Below are 14,232 nucleotides of genomic sequence, written 5' to 3' on the forward strand. Positions count from 1 at the left end.
ATGGGTGAACAGGGGGACTGAGCACGCACCCTTGTGGGGCCCCAGTGTTGAGGATCAGCGAAGTGGAGGTGTTGTATCCTACCTTCACCACCTGGGGGTGGCGCGTCAGGAAGTCCAGGACCCAGTTGTACCGGGCGGGGTTCAGTCCCAGGGCCTCGAGCTTAATGATGAGCTTGGAGGGTACTATGGTGTTGAATGCTGAGCTATGAACAGCATTCTTACATATGTATTCCTCTTGTCTAGATGGGATAGGGCAGTGTGCAGTAGGATTGGCGATTGCATCGACTGTGGCTCTATTGTTGCGGTAAGCAAATTGAAGTGGGTCTAGGGTGACAGGTAGGGTAGAGGTGATATGATCCTTGACTAGTCTCTCAAAGTTCTTCATGATGACAGAACTGAGTGCTACGGGGTGATAGTCATTTAGTTCAGTTACCTTTGCTTTCATGGGTACAGGAACAATGGTGGCCATCTTGAAGCATGTGGGGACAGCAGACTGGGATAGGGAGAGATGTCTGTAAACATACCAGCCAGCTGGTCTGCGCATGCTCTGAGGCAGCGGCTAGGGGTGCCGTCTGGGCCGGCGGCCTTACGAGGGTTAACACGCTTAAATGTCTTACATCGGCCACGGAGGACGAGAGCCCGCAGTCCTTGGTAGCGGGCCACGTCGGTGGCACTGTGTTATCTTCAAATCGGGCAAAGAAGGTGTTTAGCTTGTCTGGAAGCAAGACGTCGGTGTCCGCGACGTGGCTGGTTTTACTTTTGTAGTCTATGATTGTCTCTAGACCCTGCCACATACGTCTTGTGTCTGAGCCGTTGAATTGCGACTCCACTTTGTCTCTATACTGACATTTTGCCTGTTTGATTGCCTTGCAGAGGGAATAACTACACTGTTTGTATTCTTCCATATTCCCAGTCACCTTGCCATGGTTAAATGCGGTGGTTCACACTTTCAGTTTTGTGCGAATGCTGCCATCTATCCTTGGTTTCTGATTAGGGTAAGTTTTAATAGTCACAATGGGTACAACATCTCCTATACACTTCCTGATACACTGATTCGGTGACTGAGTTTATTTGTCAATGTTATTCTCAGAAGCTACCTGGAACATATCCCATTCCACATGATCAAAACAATCTTGAAGCGTGTATTCCTGATTGGTCAGACCAGCGTTGAATCGTCCTTAGCATGGGTACTTCCTGTTTGAGTTTCTGCCTATAGGAAGATTTGCCGCAAGGAGGAAGGGGGAGGGCCTTATAGGGATCCCGGATGTTGGGGTAACAGTGGTCGAGTGTTTTGGCAGCACGAATACTACAGTTGATATGTTGATAGAACTTCGGCATCCTTTTCTCAAATTTGCTTTGCTAAAATCCAATAAATGCAGCCGCAGGATATGTGGTTTCCAGTTTACATAAAGTCCAGTGGAGTTCTTTGAGGGCTGTCGTGGTATCAGCTTGAGGGGGGATATACACTTCCGTGGCTATAACCGATGAGAATTCTCTTCGGAGATAATACGGTCGGCATTTGATTGTGAGGTATTCTAGATCGGGTGAACATTTTAGTCATTTAGCAGACACTCTTATCCAGAGCGAACAAATGGATGTTATCACAATTACACCATGAGTCGTTAATCATGAAACATACACCCCCACCCTTCTTCTTCCCGGAGAGATATTTATTCCTGTCTGCGAGATGAACTGAGAATCCAGCTGGCTGGACCGATTCGGACAGTATATCCTGAGAGAGCCATGTTTCCGTTGTTAGATTCTGGGTTAAACTTGGAACATTGTTATACTAGACACATGATACATCAGAAGTAATACTATAGTATCTGAGGAGTGATAGAGACTGTTTTTTACATTAGAAGTTAATGGTTATCTGTAGGAGCCAGATGGCTTTGGAATGTGCTGGGTAGAGGGGAGGCAGTCACAGGATTGCTATAGGTGATACGGGTGGAGTGCTTTGAATTAGGCATCAAGGGGGTTGAGGTCAGGTCAGATCACCTTAAAGGAGAAGGAACGGTTTATTACCCCATCACTTCGTCTTTGTAACGATGTGCGCTGAGAGTGTTTTAATAAATAAACACAACATAATACAAAATAAGAAACACGAACAATGCAGAGACATGACATAGGAACAGAAACAATGACGACTGGGGAAGGAACCAAAGGGAGTGACATATATAGGGAAGGTAATCAAGGAGGTGATGGAGTCCAGGTGAGTGTCATAATGCGCTGATGCGCGTAACAATGGTGACAGGTGTGCGCCATAACGAGCTGTATGGTGACCTAGAGGCCGGAGAGGGAGCACATGTGACCGTCTTCCTGTCGAACCATAAAAGATGTAAGGGTTGGAGAGAAGGAGGAGTGCATTTAGATTGGAGTATATATACTTGGGTTGGTGGAAACATTTTGTCTAATGCAGCTGTATTGATCCTCTGGGAAGAATTAAACTTGGTTAAGCTTTCATAGTGTCTGTTTCGTTTTTTCTCTGAGAATTAGAACCCAACACCGTGAAACAGAGTATGTTACAATCCCTGATGTCTCTCTGGAAAGAGACCCGAGCTCAGTCAACTTTATTATCCAGAGACTGAACATTAGCGAGTACAATACTCGGAAGCGGTGGGTGGTGTGCGCGCCTCCTAAATCGGACTAGAAGACCACTCCGAGTACCTCTCCTTTTCCGGAGTTGTTTTGGGTCGGCTTCTGGAATCAGTTCAATTGCCCTGGGGGGTGCGAACAAAGGATCTGCTTCGGGAAAATCGTATTCCTGGTCGTGATGCTGGTAGTGCTGGTGAATTACCACTTCTGTATGTAATAACACAAAACATTTTCTGGGCTAACAATGTAAGAAATAATATATAAAAAACCGAAATACTGCAAAGTTTCATAAGAGCAAGAAGCAAGGCAGCCCTCTCTGTCGGCGCCATTTTCACCATATGATGAAGTTTGCTGCCTGCATCTATTCCTGGTTCTATTTGGTGGGTTCCAGTACCTCACTATTTCTACCTGCCTGGATAGGGCTGATTATGTTATTTTTCGCTGGTCAACATAACATTGATCACCAAGTAAACACGATGAATAGATTATCAGTCCAAGAGCAATGCAGAAACAGTCAGGGCCCTATTCTACATTATAGGATACATGCTTAATCAATGTAGCCTTTCATATAAATTGAGGAAAGCTTTAAGGGGGAGATGGACAGCTGTGATATAGGATATGAAGATGAAATTGACAACAATTAGAAAATAGAAACACATGCAAGCAACCTTAATATAGCCTAATGATCAGCCATTGATACATTTTAGTGAAGCAATGGGGGGTTATGTTGACACTACATTTTAATTTGAGTGCTTTATATAAATCTGCAACCACTTATTGATAAGGGTAAACTTGCAGATATAGTTTTTTTCCCAGTCTTAGGATTGCCTATATTTTTGTTATTTTGTTGCCTGGATTCAGTTTAGCATGCCTATAATATATAGCCTAATAGATAGTTAATATATGAATGCATCATTCATATAGCCTAACTTCTAACTTGGTGAGAGCAATGTATAGTTTGGGCTTAGTGGGACTATCACTTATTTTTCAACAAGACAATGACCCAACACACCTCCAGGCTGTGTAACCAAGAAGGAGAGTGATGGAGTGCTGCATCAGATGACCTGGCCTCCACAATCACCTGAGCTCAACCAAATTGAGATGGTTTGGGATGAGTCGGACCGCAGAGTGAAGAAAAAGCAGCCAACAAGTGCTCAGCATATGTAGAAACTCCTTCAAGACTGTTGGAAAAGCATTCCAAGTGAAGCTGGTTGAGAGAATGCCAAGAGTGTGCAAAGCTGTCATCAAGGCAAATGGTGGCTATTTTTTTGGTTACTTCATGATTCCATATGTGTTATTTCATAGTTTTGATGTCTTCACTATTATTCTACAATGTAGAAAATAGTCAAAATAAAGAAAAACCCTTGAATGAGTAGGTGTTCTAAAACCTTTGATCGGTAGTGTAGTTTAAAACTTATTTAGAGCAAACTAATAGATCTATGCCTATTCGAAGAGAGAAGCATCGATTGATCCTCTTGCTTACTGAATGGCTAAAATAGGCTACAGAGTAATGAACTGGCAGCAAGTTTGAATAGCGAGAGCAATGTATAGTGTGATGTGATGACATTGGCTAAATTAAAAGGCCTACATTTCTGCACTGATGCATTGAAACTTAAAAAACAGGTAAAGAGAAATGTATTAATTTATTTATTCACACAACGAAACAGATCTGTCATTGGCAGTGCGCTGCCTGTCAGTGCAGGGCCGGGCCAAATAATTAGTCAGGACAACATTTTCTGAGCTAAACTGACCAAGACACACCAACAACACATAAAACATCACATAATTCTGCCCAAAAACAATGACAATTTCTTTCAACCAGTGGCATATGAGCTTTTTAGGTGAGAGCTGATGCCGCCCTGTGATAAGCAGTGCCCACTTTGACAAAGACAGGGACACAAAATAAAATTCCCTAGAAAGGCAGGAACCTAGGAAGAAACCTAGAGAGGAACCAGGCTCTGAGGGGTGGCCAGTCCTCTTCTAGCTATGCCAGGTAGAGATTATAATAGTAGATGGCCAAGATGTTCAAACGTTCATAGATGACCAGCAGGGTCAAATAATAATAATCACAGTGGTTGTAGAGGGTGCTACAGTCAGCACCACAGGAGTAAATGCCAGTTGGCTTTTCATAGCCAATCATTCAGAGTCAGATACAGCAGGTGCGGTAGAAAGAGAGAGTCGAAACAGCAGGTCCGGGACAAGGTAGCATGTCCGGGGAACAGGTCAGGGTTCCATAGCCGCAGGCAGAAGAGTTGAAACTGGAGCAGCAGCACCACCGGGTAGACTGGGGACAACAAGGAGTCATCAGGCCAGGTAGTCCTGAGGCATGGTCCTACAGCTCAGGTCCTCTGAAAAAAGAGAAAGAGAGAGAGAATTAGAGGGAGGATACTTAAATTCACACAGGACACCGGATAAGACAGGAGAAATACTCCAGATATAACAGACTGATCCTAGGCCCCCGACACATGAAGTATTGCGGCACAATTACTGGAGGCTGAGACAGGAGGGGTCGGGAGACACTGTGGCCCCGTCTCTGGACAGGGCCAACCAGGCAGTATATAATCCCACCCACTTTGCTAAAACACAGCCTCCACACCACTAGCGGGATATCTTCAACCACCAACTTACTACCCTGAGACATAGCGGAGTATAGCCCATGAAGAGCTCACCCACGGCACGAACCTGAGGCGCCAACCAAGACAGGAAGATCACGTCAGAGACTCAACCCACTGAAGTAACGCACCCCTCCTAGGGATGGCATGAAAGAGCACCAGTAAGCCAGTGACTCAGCCCCCGTAATACGGTTAGAGGCAGAGAATCCCAGTGGAGAGAGGGGAACAGGCAGAGACAGCAAGGGTGGTTTGTCGCTCCAGTGCCTTTCCGTTCACCTTCACACCCCTGTCCCAGACTACACTCAATCATAGGACCTACTGAAGAGATGAGTCAATAAAGACTTAAAGGTTGAGACCGAGTCTGTGTCTCTCACATGTATAGGCAGACCATTCCATAAAAATTGAGATCTATGGGAGAAAGCCCTGCCTCCAGCTGTTTGCTTAGAAATTCTAGGGACAATAAGGAGGCCTGCGTCTTGTGACCGTAGCGTACGTGTAGGTATGTATGGCAGGACCAAATCGGAAAGATAGATAGGAGCAAGCCCATGTAATGCTTTGTAGGTTAGCAGTAAAACCTTGAAATCAGCCTTAACAGGAAGCCAGGCTAGCACTGGAGTAATATGATCAAATGTTTTGCTTCTAGTCAAGATTCTAGCATCTGTGTTTAGCACAAACTGAAGTTTATTTAGTGCTTTATCTAGGTAGCCGGAAAGTAGAGTATTGCAGTAGTCTAATCTAGAACCTAACCTAAATGGCACTCAATCAAATAAAAAAAATGTGCTAACGTTAATAACTAACAACATATCCTAAAAGCAGGACAGGTCACATAAAATTGTCTTTCCAACATCTGGAAAATACGACTTTCACCTTTCATTCAGAATCTAAATTTAACTTAACTTCAATGTCTGGAAATACCTATTTTAGACGTATTTTCAGCGTCATTTTGCTTACTGGGACTATTCTAGTAGGGGCAGCAATTATTTTGACTCGAAACAGCCAGGACCTATGTCAGTGACCCAGATAACAATTTCTATTGATCAACTGCTTATTTTTGCATGCGAATATCCTAAACTGAAACCTGCTCCGAATAAATTATTGAAGGATTGCGACAGGACGATATTTCTCAACATGTTCTGGTTAGAATTGTTTTTGTCCGAAAATGACGGACTTGGTGAGAAAGGGCCTTTAACACAGAATCCAAACCGGCTGCGCGCGTGCGCCATCGTGCATACATTTATTTTGTCCCCCTACACCAAAATGCGATCACGACACGCAGGTTAAAATATCAAAACAAACTCTGAACCAATGACATTAATTTGACAGTTCGAAAAGCATTAAATATGTATGGCAATTTAGCTAGTTAGCTTGCACTTGCTAGCTAATTTGTCCTATTTAGCTAGCTTGCTGTTGCTAGCTAATTTGTCCTGGGATATAAACATTGAGTTGCTATTTTACCTGAAATGCACAAGGTCCTCTACTCCGACAATTAATCCACACATAAAACGGCCAACCGAATCGTTCCCAGTCATTTCTCCTCCTTCCAGGCTTTTTCATCTTTGAACTTATATGGTGATCCATCTACACTTTCATAGTATTACCACGACAACCGGCAAAACAGTTCGTCTTTCAATCACCCACGTGGGTATAACCAATGAGGAGATGGCACCGTGAGTACCTGCTTCTATAAACCAATGAGGAGATGGGAGAGGCAGGACTTGCAGCTCGATCTGCATCAGAAATAGAAAGGAGTTCTATTTTAGCCCTTGGCAACAGACACTCGTTGGCGTGCGCGAGCAGTGTGGGTGTAATAATTGAATAACATAGATTTCTACATTTATTTTGCAACGCTCACGCACACGACATGTCCGGTCTGGTCAGCATGTAAGGCTATGTACATCATTAGAACCTTTGTAGGAACATCGTTAAGGGTGGGTTGCACCAATATGGTGTAAATTAGAGCTAATCTAGGTTTTGTAAATCTAGGTTTATAATTAATCAGAGATGTGTTGCACCACTTCATTTTAAATCTGGATCAGTAAATCTATGATTAACGGTTTTAAACTATGATTAGTGACATGTTACACCAATATATGAGGTACTTCGTGAGTTGAAACTAAGTATCTAGCCTACTTGACAAATGAGACCACAAAGTTGCTGTCATAAAATTATAAAAATGTAACGTTAGAACTACTGCAACTCCATCGTAAAAGGTTCTCATGGGTTGGCTGATGTGAAATAAAATCTGTTATTTGCCAGTACTAGACAGAAAACGAATTTGTTAGCTAACGTTAGCTACTGTACTGCTAGTTTATAAACCAAGCTAGCTAGCATACAATATTATTTCTTATTGTCATTACTTAGTGATTTAACCATGTTTTATTTGTCCGCTTGCCACCTGATCATGGTACATCAAAGAAGTTCACATTTCTCCGCTTATGAAACAAAACTCTTGTCGGAGCTGAAGATGGAGGAATTTAGTAACGTACTGGAAGATAAAGACAGACAACACGACTGTCAAAAAGAACCAAGACACCTGGGCCATTTTATGCGACAAATGTAATGGCTTAAAGAGAACAGGGACCCAAATCAGATGAAAGCTTGCTGGAAAAAAAATTCAAAGCGAAAGCCAAAAAGGATGCAGCAGAGGAGAGGCGGGGGCTATTTCAGACCGGAGCCGGAGGGGGGCCTCCGTCCAAGGGAATTGATCCTATCACCCAGAAGATATGCGAGATGGTTCTCCAGCAGTTTGCCCCTCTCCATAACTCTCATGGTGACGACGGACAACTTGACCCACCAATATTTAGTAAGCATAAATAACGGGTAAATATCAATGCCTATTATGCACGTTAAAACAAACGTTAAATTGTACTTCAATACAATGTTACCGTTATCAGGCCCGTTACAGCATGTTGCATAACATCAGCATTCATACCAAGGCTGGGCATATCATAAACCCCAATTCAATTGTTGTACAAATTGGGCACTAATAATGAGTTAATTATCATAAAATTCAACCTGTCTCTAATTATTCTCTGAGGAACTCGTTGTGGTCTCTCCACAGTAGATATGCTGCCATTCTATCAGTTAAACCACCTCAAGTGGTAGTTTAGAACTCATCCAAAATCTAAGTTTATATATTTATTTTTTTATTCATTGAGCAACAGGCTTAAAATTAATCTAGGTTTCAAGTGAAAACTAAATTTAGATTAAAGGAAGGATTTAATATAACTAGGATTAATTTAAAACTAGGTTTAAAATTTGGTGCAACACGATTAATAGATAAACCTTGATTTAACCCAGTTTAAGAGTTAATCCATGTTGGTGCAACCCACCCAATATCTCAGCTAAGCACACAATTCTCTGAACACCGATTACTTCAGAACGAATGTGACTACAATTGGTACAAACAAGTGAAGGATATAAGATGCTTCAAATAAAAACTGAGATGACTGTATGAAAAGATAAATACAGCAGGCTACATACAGTTGAAGTCTGAAGTTTACATACACTTAGGTTGGAGTCATTAAAACTCATTTTTCAACCACTCCATACATTTCTTGTAAGCAAATTATTGTTTTGGCAAGTTGGTTAGGACATCTACTTTGTCCATGACACAAGTAATTGTTCCAACAATTGTTTACAGACAAGATTATTTCACTGTATCACATTTCCAGTGGGTCAGAAGTTTACATACACTAAGTTGACTGTGTCTTTAAAGAGCTTGGAAAGTTCCAGAAAATTATGTCATGGATTTAGAAGCTTCTGATAGGCTAATTGACATATGAGTCAATTGGAGGTGTACCTGTGAATGCATTTCAAGGCCTACCTTCAAAGACCTCAAAAAAATGGAGACCTCCACAAGTCTGGTTCATCCTTGGGAGCAATTTCCAAATGCCTGAAGGTACCAAGTTCATCTGTACAAACAATAGTACGCAAGTATAAACACCATGGGACCACGCAGCCGTCATACCGCTCTGGAAGGAGACACGTTCTGTCTCCTAGAGATGAACGTACTTTGGTACGAAAAGTGCAAATCAATCCCAGAACAACAGCAAAGGACCCTATGAAGATGCTGGAGGAAACAGGTACAAAGTATCTATATTCACAGTAAAACGAGTCCTATATCGACAACCTGAAAGGCCGCTCAGCAAGGAAGAAGCCACTGCTCCAAAACCGCTATAAAAAAGCCAGACGACAGTTTGCAACTGCACATGGAGACATTTGAGAAATGTCCTCTGGTCTGATGAAACAAAAATATAACTGTTTGGCCATGATGACCATCGTTATGTTTGGAGGAAAAAGGGGGATGCTTGCAAGCCGAAGAACACCATCCCAACTGTGAAGCACGGGGGTGGCAGCATCATGTTGTGGGGGTGCTTTGCTGCAGGAGGGACTGGTGCACTTCACAAAATAGATGGCATCATGAGGGAGGAAAATTATGTGGATATATTGAAGCAACATCAAGACATCAGTCAGGAAGTTAAAGCTTGGTCACAAATGGGTCTTCCAAATGGACACTGACTCCAAGCATACTTCCAAAGTTGTGGCAAAATGGCTTAAGGACAACAAAGTCAAGGTATTGGAGTGGCCATCACAAAGCCCTGACCTCAATCCCATAGACAATTTGTGGGCAGAACTGAAAAAGTGTGTGCGAGCAAGGAGGCCTACAAACCTGACTCAGAAACACCAGCTCTGTCAGGATAAACGGGCCAAAATTCACCCAACTTATTGTGGGAAGCGTGTGGAAGGCTACCCGAAACATTTGACCCAAGACAAACAATTTATAGGCAATGCTACCAAATACTAATTGAGTGTATGTAAACTTCTGACCGACTGGGAATGTGATGAAAGAAATAAAAGCTGAAGTAAATCATTCTCTCTACTATTATCCTGACATTTTCACATTCTTAAAATAAAGTGGTGAGCCTAACTGACCTAAGCCAGGGAATTTTTACTAGGATTAAATGTCAGGAATTGTGCAAAACTGAGTTTAAATGTATTTGGCTCAGGTGTACGTAAACTTCCGACTTCCACAGTATACCTATATATTTAAATTATATTGATATATTTGTTAATTCAATTGAGTTTAATTTAGCGTAGCTATTTTTATGCTACTGTCTTATTTTTGCCTCAATACATTTCATGATGTGTAGCCTACATGCGCGCAATGATGTCAAGTTTTTTTTTTACTGCATTATAGGGTAAGTGTTAGAAATTGCCACCTTAATAGTTCTAACCATATGTGATAATATCTCATAGGAGCTGATCCGTTGTCAGCATTGTGGAATAATTCAAATGTTACCGTAAGATTTGAAAGGGTGTAACAGTCTTCTCCTTCCTCTGACAATATGATAAAAATCACTGTCAGAAAAGGTGGACCAATACGCAGCGGGTTGCGTGTTCATCATGATAATTTATTAAATAAACTTGAACACGGAAAAACAATAAACAAACGCGACCGACAGTTTTACAGGCTAGGTACTTACATACAGCAGTGCAAAATCAACTACCCACAAAAACCCAAACCAAACACACCTATATATAGGACTCTCAATCAGAGGCAACTAGAAACACCTGCCTCCAATTGAGAGTCCAACACCCAAACCTAAACATAGAAAAACTAAACTAGACAGAACGTAGAAATACATACAAAACACAAACCCTCTGCCATGTCCTGACCAAAACTAATACAATTACTCCCTCTGCTGGTCAGGACGTGACAAAGGGAAAATGTTGATCCAAGAGCGGCGCGGTCTTTCTTTCAATCCAATCGGTATTCCTACTATCTTGTTGTTTTGATACCATGCTACCATGTTGTTGTCATGTTGTGTTGCTGCCATGCTATGTTGCTGTCTTAGGTCTGTCTTCTGTCGTGCTTTGTTGTCTCTCTTTTCGTGATGTGGGTTTTGTCCTATATTGTTATTTAATTTATTAAGGAGGCCTTTTGCCTTTTGTTAGGCCGCCATTGTAAATAAGAATTTGTTCTTAACTGACTTGCCTAGTTAAATAAAAATAAATAAATAAATAAATAAAAGACACACATAGCGAACGTTCTCTCTGTATGGTGCTTTGGGAAACGCATATTACAGCTTCGGATGTTATAAGAAATTCATATAGTTAAAACAACACTCGTAAGCCTACAAATTCTGCAGTGGAGCAGGTTGAGAGCTTCAAGTTCCTTGGTGTCCACATCACCAACAAACTAACATGGTCCAAGCACACCAAGACAGTCGTGAAGAGTGCACGACAAAACCTATTCCCCCTCAGGAGACTGAAAAGATTTAGCATGGGTCCTCAGATCCTCAAAAGATTCTACAGCTGCACCATCGAGAGCATCCTGACTGGTTGCATCACTGCCTGGTATGGCAACTGCTCGGTCTCCAACCGCAAGGCACTACAGAGGGTAGTGCGAACGGCCCAGTACATCACTGGGGCCAAGCTTCCTGCCATCCAGAACCTCTATACCAGGCGGTGTCAGAGGAAGGCCCTAAAAATTGTCAAAGACTCCAGCCACGCTAGTCATAGAATGTTCTCTCTGCTACCACAGGGCAAGCGGTACCGGAGCGCCAAGTCTAGGTCCAAGAGGCTTGTAAACAGCTTCTTCCCCCAAGCCATAAGACTCCTGAACACCTAATCAAATGGCTACCCAGACTATTTGCATTGCTCCCCCCCACCCCCTCTTTTACACCGCTGCTACTCTCTGTTGTTATCATCTATGCATAGTCACTTTAATAACTCTACCTACATGTACAAATTACCTCATTGACTCTGTACGGTACCCACCTGTATATAGTCTCGCTATTGTTATTTTACTGCTGCACTTTAATTATTTGTTACTTTTATTTCTTATTCTTATCCGTATTTTTTTTTAACTGCATTGTTGGTTAGGGGCTCCTAAGTAAGCATTTCACTGTAAGGTCTACACCTGTTGTATTCGGCGCATGTGACTAATAACATTTTATTTTATTTAATCGCCATCGGGAAACCAGGCCGAGATAATCAAAACTATAGACGTCAGTACGCCATTGTTGTAGCATGAAGAAAACTACATCATTCCGGAAGCGTGTATCTTGGCTCGTTGGTCTAGGGGTATGATTCTCGCTTAGGGTGCGAGAGGTCCCGGGTTCAAATCCCGGACGAGCCCTCCTTTTTCAAAGGATACGTTCGTAAATTCATTCTAGTTTCTACTCCGATTTCAGAGCGCTCTCGTCTGAGTGTGCCAGAGCGCAGGATAATTTATGAACGTACGAACGCTCAACACCAGTTGAATATGGTTGTCAGTAAACGTCGGCAAAAAAAGCGTAATTAAATTGTTGCCAGCAGCACAGTTACAGTCACCAACGCTCTGGATAACATGAAAACAGCCTAACCAGCTCTGCTAGGGCGAGTAAAATGTTCATAGTGAGGAGTTCTCCCATTTGTGATTGGAAGTAGCTAGCAAGCTAGCCAACGTTAGCCAGTTAGCTTGGGTGATTGACTGCAGTTGTAAGGGCAGAACGCTCGGATCAACCCTACTCTATGGGGGGTGATAAGGGACATATATAAGCCTAGGCAACCGTACCTCCTGAATGACATGATACCAACGCCATACTAACGTCTGCCTTACATGACCTGATACCAACACCTTCGTCGCGTGTTAAGGAATGTTATAATGTGCATAGTTTAGATTTATATTAATTAAATCGCAACCCGAAATGTTAGAAACTTAAAATTTTTCCCATGCAAGCAGACATTCCAACATAGCCACCTTGAACTATTACTTAGCCTACGGCTTGTGTATTTCCTGTTATCGCTAATGGCCTACATTTACATTTGAGTCATTTAGCAGACGCTCTTATCCAGAGCAACTTACAGTAGCAAATGCATACATTTCATACTTTTTTTTTCTCCATACTGGTCCCCCGTGGGAATCGAACCCACAACCCTGGCGTTGCAAACACCATGCTCTACCAACTGAGCCACACGGGACCGAAACGAAAAGATGATGTCCAATCTATAGATAATCTGTCTTTCCCTCGACACCTCATGGCATGGTATGTTATCTTATCTCGTTGTATACAGATCTAAATGTTTTTAGCCAATCACAGACTGTGTTGTTACCAGTTCAACATCAGACAACCAATATGAGTTGTGTCCATGACTTTCAGAGGAGTTCATAGTTGCTATTCGGAATCCTTGGAACGTCCCTTCAGTCGAATAGAGCACTTCATAGACTTTTCCAGAGGGTCCGTGCTATTTAGAATCCTTGGGCTGTCCACACCGCTATCAAGTATAAATGTAAGTTGGTTAAATTTAGTGTTAGTTTAGGGTAAGGACGTCCCAAGGAATCCTGATTGCAGTGACCGTTCATAGAGTGAGAGACTGGCACGTTATTTGAGAGCTCAGTGGCGACAAAGACATTTTTGAAATTAAAAAATATATATTACAAGCGGCAGAAGCGATTTGAGTGTCTGCCCCAGATAGTTTCCTTATTCGACACAATGAAAATAATTACCAAGATGTCCTTGATCCAATTGAGGATTAAGTAGGCTATATTTAAGTTGTGATATTATTAGGAAATATTTAGGTCTGCAGTGTTAAGGGAAATTTGGTTTATTTGAAAATAATATTTTTTTGTTGATAACGTATTGTCGAAAGCACGTAGGCAATATTATTTACTGTGTCGATAGCAGAGTAGGCTAGTGTACAATAACGTAATTTGATGTGCTAGTATTATTTATTTAATGGATTAATTCAATTGTAAATGAAATAGCTACTTTTCATTTGAAGGGAAACGAGGTACAACATGCAACTTCGATCGAAGACCTAAAATCATGTCTGACAATATCACAACGGTATCCTAATATAGTGTGGATACAGTAGTAGCCTATTCTACAACAATGTACCTGTATGTGCTTGCTAGTATTATTTATCTAATTGATCAATTAAATTGTAAATGTGGATGGGTACGCTATTTCATTTAATGATTACGTTATTGTACAAGGTGGATACAGGAGTAGTCTATAGTCTACAATAATAATGTCAT

General features: G+C 41.9%; 2 non-coding genes across 2 annotated transcripts; one reads left to right on the forward strand and one right to left on the reverse strand.

The window, feature by feature from the left end:
• The first annotated feature begins 12,279 nt into the window (after positions 1-12,279).
• trnap-agg (transfer RNA proline (anticodon AGG)) lies at positions 12,280-12,351 on the forward strand. The gene has a single exon. It is a non-coding gene; the product is annotated as a tRNA-Pro (tRNA).
• Positions 12,352-13,101: 750 nt separating this feature from the next.
• On the reverse strand, positions 13,102-13,177 carry trnaa-ugc (transfer RNA alanine (anticodon UGC)). Its single transcript has one exon. It is a non-coding gene; the product is annotated as a tRNA-Ala (tRNA).
• Between the last annotated feature and the right edge of the window lie 1,055 nt (positions 13,178-14,232).

The sequence above is a fragment of the Salmo salar genome, chromosome 14 (genome assembly GCF_965601325.2).
Source record: "Salmo salar chromosome 14, fSalSal1, whole genome shotgun sequence".
NCBI lineage: Eukaryota > Metazoa > Chordata > Actinopteri > Salmoniformes > Salmonidae > Salmo > Salmo salar.